This window comes from Oratosquilla oratoria, chromosome 38, assembly GCF_046742065.1.
Source record: "Oratosquilla oratoria isolate Oo_2021 chromosome 38, ASM4674206v1, whole genome shotgun sequence".
Taxonomy (NCBI): domain Eukaryota; kingdom Metazoa; phylum Arthropoda; class Malacostraca; order Stomatopoda; family Squillidae; genus Oratosquilla; species Oratosquilla oratoria.
In genome coordinates this window covers 4,090,495-4,097,994 of record NC_134814.1, presented here as the reverse complement: position 1 = coordinate 4,097,994, position 7,500 = coordinate 4,090,495, and the positions used below count along the sequence as shown (strand labels likewise).

Sequence of the window (7,500 nt, the reverse complement as noted above, 5' to 3'; positions counted from 1 at the left end):
GAAAAGAAAAGTGCAACCTAATGAAGACGTTGTGAGCTCAGGTTAGGCAAAACCATTTTAAGGTACGTCTTGCTCGATCCAATTATCGTTCAATAATGATCGTCCATGGCTCAACGATGATCGTCCATGGCTCAACGATGATCGTCTATGGCTCAACGATGATCGTCAAACGATTGTCTAGAGCACTTGTTCTTTGTTTTTAAATGGTTATGTTCTGCTTCAAGTTACAAAGTACGAGGTTGATCATTTTAACCAAACCTACCAACGCGTATGCTCAAATAGGATGCCATAAGGTAGGATGCACACCCCCCGCCAATAGCTGTGGTATTAGGCTAAATAATTGCGGCGAGCAAAACATATCTTGACTATGGAGAGGTTGCCACAGAGACGAATAAAATACTCTGTCTAGAGCACTTGTTCTTTGTTTTTAAATGGTTATGTTCTGCTTCAAGTTACAAAGTACGAGGTTGATCATTTTAACCAAATCTACCAACGCGTTTGCTCAAATAGGATGCCATAAGGTAGGATGGACACCCCCCGCCAATAGCTGTGGTATTAGGCTAAATAATCGCGGCGAGCAAAACATATCTTTACTATGGAGAGGTTGCCAAAGAGACGAATGAAATACTCTGTCTAGAGCACTTGTAGGATGGACACCCCCCGCCAATAGCTGTGGTATTAGGCTAAATAATCGCGGCGAGCAAAACATATCTTTACTATGGAGAGGTTGCCAAAGAGACGAATGAAATACTCTGACGAAAGAAAATTGTCATCCTTCATGGAGGACACTTGTCACGAACTCCGCCTTACGCTTGAGGCTGGCATGGTCGCTGGCCACAGGAAAGTCACGAATATATGTATGAAGTAGCTTTTTTAGTTTATATCAAGAACGGTGGTTTTGAATGAGACTATCTCTCCTTTTATATTATTTTCATTTATGTTTTTGCTTTGATTGGTACTTTATGAATTTGAGTAGAGTTAGTGTACGGAGCGTGGGAGGCTGGGCTTTGATTTTCAGATACATACCTTATGTATAATTATCCCCCGAGGTACAGTCTTAAGCTAGACTGATATGCACAACTTGCCCAATGGACTACAAACTCTAAACTTAAACTTAGGCTGACTTCTCTTTGCTTGTTAGCTTAAGACGAAACCTCTGCAAGGGGGTTAAGCCCCTCCTCTAAGATAGACCTAGTCGTCCTCAGCATCTGTGATTGGCTAATTTCATTTTCGTTATATGATATGTTGGCCAATGGCATAAGGACCTAAGAAGTCTGCAACATGCCCCCTTGGGGGCAGCTGGTCCTGATCAAATAGAGCCTTGTTCATTTGGGGGTCAGCGGGGACATGCTAAATATTAGTTTCCAGATAAGAAAAGCCTTACCCCAACAAGATTTAATTATGCTATCGGGTTTCGCGCCCACGCTTGCGATGCTAGCGCACGACGCTGACGCGCGATGCCGGCATCATCTAGTATTATCGCCAATACAACATGACGTTTTGTCATCAATCCAATCACCACACACGAAGCAATTGCCTGACTTGTCACTTTCACCCTGTGTGTTTGGATAGCCGAATCAGGTGGCTGATAATATGGACTAGTAGGAAAGATCCATGATTTCCATGGTTATGAGGAAGAAATCGCTTTCCTACTGGATCACAGTCGGTAGTGATGGAGAAAGGGAGAAAGATATTGAGTAAAATAGGATTGAAGTAGGAATCGCTGTCAGCTGGGGTGTGGAGGCAGAGACTGAGGCACAGATGGAGATGGAGAGGTGAAATCTGCAATGAAGGCGGTGGTAACCGCGATGGTGGTGATAATAGTGGTGATAATGGTGGTGGTGAGAGTGTGGTGGCGGGGTTGCAGTGGGTTTTGAATGGAAAGTGATGACAGGATCAGTTCGAGGTTTCGGGAAAGAAGGGACGCGTCTGGGTTCCCGAGCTGTGGTGCAGATGACAATGGTGGCGTTGGGAGATGGTGGTGGTGATGGTGATGGTGATGGTGATGGTGGCTGCGGGCGGTGCTGCCTTTGTTGACAATCGGTGATGATGGCAGGAGGAGGAGGAGGAGGAGGAGGAGGAGGAGGAGGAGGAGGAGGAGGAGGAGGAGGAGGAGGAGGAGGAGGAGGAGAGAACCCACAGACGTGTAAACTTTGTGTAGAGGCTGCCAGGAAAACCCGGGGGGATAGATTGTGTTGGTATACAAATACATGTGAAATGTCAGACCATATATTCATGAACAAAATGTGTTTACGAATGCACTTTGTGTATATGTACACGGTCAAACAAACGCGCGCACACACACACACACACACACACACACGCACACACATACGAGGTAAAACCAACGTTTAACCAATGTTCATATAGAGACAGAAACCAACAAGCTTAGATCTATTGTTGAATATCACTGCTGAAGTAAATACATTTGTCTATGAAACATATACACACACAAACGCAAACACACACACACACACACACACACACACACACATGAAACTAATTGAAAAAATGCATTCCTGAAACACAGGCGAGGGTAAGAAATAAGATATTATCTGCACAAACGAGATAAAACGCGAATGTGATAAGAAATGAGACGACAAGAATCTTAGGTCATAATCTATTACGGAGGGACAGAGAAGTCGGAGGGGCTATAATGTAAAACAGTCAGAGAATTTACGGGGCCAACCTGGCTGACAAAGGAAGGCACTCATAACCTTTGTACTCGAAATATGAGAAACGTTAATGACCAAGACGGCGAACAAATTGCTTCTTTGACAAATAAAGGCAACAAGACACCAAAGAGGAGGCGTGAGACGTTCTTGAAAATATTTAGGAAGAAATGGGTGTGAGAGGTGCCAGGACGCAGTGGAGTAAACGAAGGGAAAAGAAAATCGAACGACACAAGGTTGAGGTCCAGCAAGCCTCCCCTCCCCCCCAAAAAAAAATAAAAAATAAAGAAGAAAAAATATAATGGGCAAGCTGTGGACCCTAATGACCAGAGACTCGTTTTAGTGTATCAACACTGGGCCTTCTCTTCACGACACTGTATTAAGGGGGACTAACATTAGATGTGGGGGGAACAGTTAATCGCGAATGATACTTCCCTGAGCTTTCTCCATGCCATGCAAAACGTCTCCTTTCATTCTGACTGTCAGCTGACTATTTCGTTACATGTGACATCTCGACAGAGAAAGTATTATAAGAATATAAAGAATGAAGGACACTGCAAGAGACCTTAATAGAAGACTAGATAACTTTATGGATAGGGATGGAAGGTAGTAAGGGACATGGAGCTGCCTAGCATAGGCCTTATGGTCTCCTGCAGTCGCCTATATTCTTATGTTTTAGTCATTTTTATGTCCCTAACTACCTGTTATTCCTATACATAAGGTTATCTAATTTCCTCTTAAAACAACCAATTATTTTAGTGCTCAGTACATGATCACTTGGTCTATTCCATTCGTTAACTACTTTGTTGATAAACTAGTTCTTGTCTAGTTGTTAACTAGTTCTTGCCTAGTTGTAAACTAGTTCTTGTCTAGTTGTTAACTAGTTCTTGCCTAGTTGTAAACTAGTTCTTGCCTAGTTGTAAACTAGTTCCTTCTAAAAACAAATTTTGTCCAAATTTGTTTAGTCCACTCCTGTACCTTTTCAATAGCAGTTCATAAGCGTATCTCTTGTTTGGAGTAACTTAACTCACTAAGTGCTTTTAAGTTAACCATAAATTTTACGTTTTATCATTGCTCCTTTTCACAATCATCATCTTCAGTCTCTCCCTGTACGGTCAAAATACTGCTCTCTCTCTCTCTCTCTCTCTCTCTCTCTCGCTCTCTCTCTCTCTCTCTCTCTTTCATGGTCATTGCCCTGAGCTTAGTAATCACAGACCTTCCCTCCTTAGAAAACAAGAACACTAGACTTTTTGAAACCTCTTCTCTCTTTCCTGTGTAAATACCATTTCAAGGACTCATTTCACTCTTTCTTTCCACAGAGAGGCTCTGGAACTCTCCTCTGACTTTTTCCCTTCTATAAGACTTAGGCCCTCAAAAGAAAAAAATATATATACAAATATATAAATAGATTAATAAATAAATATATGAATATATAAACAAAATCAATATATATTGTTTCTTCTATTCTATATTTCTACATTATTTTTGCTTGACTTTGAAGTGTGCTAGAAAAATAATGGAGAGAAAAAAAAAAGTAATTCTCTAAACAGATTAGGCGATTTGTTTTATAATATTTACCACCAATCTCAAAGAAACTGAAAAAAAAAATAAAATAAAATAAAAAATCCTGAGTAAAAACTGGTGAAGGATTTTACCTTTATAATAAGAAAGGAATATAGAGAAGTCTCAGAGGACTAACGATCAATTTAATTCACAAACATATCATGGAAAACACCAGAGAAAAGAACATAATCTCGGGAAAACAAAACAAACATCCCAAGAAGGAGGAGTCTTCACCGCATTCCTCATACTTATGTACTGCTGTTGCCTAAAACCATCACGTATTCACTAACGACCTAATTTTAGGTTTGTGACCTTTCTAGACGACTCCAGATTTAGAACTAGTTGCAAACCAAGAGGGAACTTATTTTAGAAAGAAAAAGTCATGCATATAAAAAAAATAAAGGCTTCACGATAATCACAGAAAAAAAAATAAAGGTTTCACGATAATCACAGATACTGAGCAAGAGGAAGGCAACCGAGCAGCCTGTATACATCGGGATTTAAAAATAAAAATCGACAAGGCACCAAGTAAAAGAGGACTGAAAATTAAAGAAACTAGCCAGGATGGAAAAGTCCCACAGACATTGATGTTGTCCGAGGCTATGCTCCTACTGAATATATATGATTTTTTTCTAAATAAACACACACGCACACACACACACATACACACACACACACACACACACACACACACACACACACACACACACACACACACACACACACACACACACATATATATATATATATATATATATATATATATATATATATATATATATGCATATATCAATAATCTGAGTAGCGGAGTGGTAACGTTCGGGTCTCACGGTCAGAGGGACCTGATTTCAAATCTCACGTAAGGCCAGGCTTGAGTGTTTGAACTACGAGCGATTTGTTCTATAATATATATATATATATATATATATATATATATATATATATATATATATATATGTGTGTGTGTGTGTGTGTGTGTGTGTGTGTGTGTGTGTGTGTGTGTGTGTGTGTGTGTATAATATATATGTATATATATATATATATATACATATATATATATATGTATATATATATATAGTAAAGACAAAAGATAACGACATCTTGCAAAGCCCCCTGGAGGAAGTCAGAAAGGGCAAATGAAATCTAACGCCAGATAATATAATGAGCAAGACAGAAGTGTAAGAAAGTAAAAATAAGAAAAGATATGGAAAAAATAGGGGGGGAAATATGAAGGTATTCGTCAAATGAAAGACACGGTGACAATCAAGATGAAAGCAAAATACACTTAAGACAAATTCAATTGCCAAATTCGGAGACAAACACGTGGACAAAGAAATGGCAAGACACGTGATAATTCGAAAAAGGTGTAACCAGATAGGTCAAAAATTTTCATAAGAAAATAAAGGTCAAATGAGATAAAAAAAATAAAAATAAAAATAAAAATCGCTGGCCGAGCGGGTTAGAGCGTCGTTATTTGCGGCGGAGGTCGAAATGACGATAGTTCGAATCTTGCCGCAAGCGAGTTGGACCAAGGACATGGTCCGTTGAATCCCACGCTGCAAAATTCTCTCTAGCCTCCTGATAGGGGAGAGTTCGCGACGTTAATTCGAATCGAAAATGGCTATGAATATATGAAATAACAGAAGTGGCGCAGTTGGTAAAGTTTCCGGCTGGCACTACGGTGGTCCGGGTTCGAATCCCGCCCACGGCTGAAATGATATCGCTGCGCTGCGGGTTCTTACTCTAAATCTCGTGGACGGGGAGTTGTGTGTGTGTGTGTGTGTGTGCGTGTAAGGTCACAGCATTACCCATAGATCGGTCATATACGAGCTCCGAGCTCTCTTGCGGGAGGAAAATAGCTGTCGATCACGAGTCCGACACGTGATCCAAGACCATGGTGAATCACACAAGCGCGCACACACACATACTGAGGTAAGCTGAACCTAGGTAAAGGGATTATCACACTGGGCTATTTACCTCCAACCTCCAATTAATCGGTAGTACCTCCAACCTCCAGAACTTTTTTTCCGCCGTCAAATCGCTATGGCAAATTATTTTTTTTTCTCAACATTTTACTTAGAATGTCATTTGATATACTGGAGGAAGGTGATTCTCCTCCGACATATAAGATTTCCTCCCGGAAGGTGCTGGATGCAAATTTCCTCCAACTGTTGAAGGAAAAATTGCCCAGTATGATAACGCCTTAATACTGTGTTTCTTCATCATCTCGGATCTATGACACTGTGAAGGTTTGTGATCGTGATGGAATACTTAGCATTTTTCTCACAAACTTCCATTTCGTCCTGAATCGTCACATTATTATTATTATTATTATTATTATTATTATTGTTGGTGTTGCTGTTGTTGTTGTTGTTGTTGTTGTTGTTGTTGTTGTTGTTGTTGTTGTTGTTGTTGTTGTTGTTGTTGTTGTTATTATTATTATTATTATTATAATTATTATTATTATTATTATTGTTGTTGTTGTTAATTTGTCCTTATTCTTCAAGTTAAAACAATTTCCACTGCCTATCTAAAATACACGACACTTTCACATCTTACCATTCTACCGTTTCAATTCTTGTTCATTAAACATTTTAGGCTATTCTCATAATACTTAGTTCACAGGCCGAAACGTTTAGAGCAGCGCTACTTGCGGCGGAGGTCCAGGTGACAGCAATTCGAATCCTACCGCTAGCGAGTTGGACCAAGGGAATGATTCATTAAATTCCACGCTACAAAGTCCTTAGAAAGATTTTGTGGCAATTAATTATATATCAGATCATGAAATTCCTTCTTACATTGTGTAGTTTCCATTTATGACACTATTTGTTCGTAAACTTACGTAATTCTGTTTAATGTCATTAACTACCCCTATCAGGAGGCTAGGACGGTGCCCCTTACAGAGGACTTTGTAGCCTGGAATTCAATGAACCATGCCCTTGGTCCAACTCGCTTGTGGCAAAGTTCCGAACCATCGTCATCTCGACCTCCGTCGCAGGTAGCGACGCTTTTACCTGCTCTGCCGGTGAGTACCCGATGTCCTGTAGTTTTTTTTTTTTTTTTTTTTTTTTTTTTTTTTTTTTTTTTTTTTTTTTTTTTTTTTTTTTTTTTTTTTTTTTTTTTTTTTTTTTTTTTTTTCTTCCATCAAGCCACTGAGATACCAACGGTTTCTGAAAGCCATTTGCAGAACTCTTTGAACTGGGACTCAGCCCAGTAACTCCCTCACTCTGTTCTTTCCATTCTGATTTCTTCTTTTATTCTACCT

The 7,500-nt window shown here is 39.7% G+C and overlaps 1 protein-coding gene across 9 annotated transcripts in view; it reads right to left on the bottom strand.

Annotated features, from left to right (window-relative positions):
- Positions 1-7,500, bottom strand: part of LOC143019952 (uncharacterized) — a 573,751-nt gene that overhangs the window by 342,696 nt on the left and 223,555 nt on the right. The window contains exon 1 of one of the 9 annotated variants that reach the window (XM_076175987.1): positions 1,027-1,114. The exons of the other annotated variants lie outside the window; for them this stretch is intronic. The gene's annotated coding sequence lies outside the window, so the exon portion shown is untranslated. Of the gene's footprint in view, positions 1-1,026; positions 1,115-7,500 lie in introns of those variants that run through there. 9 annotated transcript variants of the gene reach the window in all.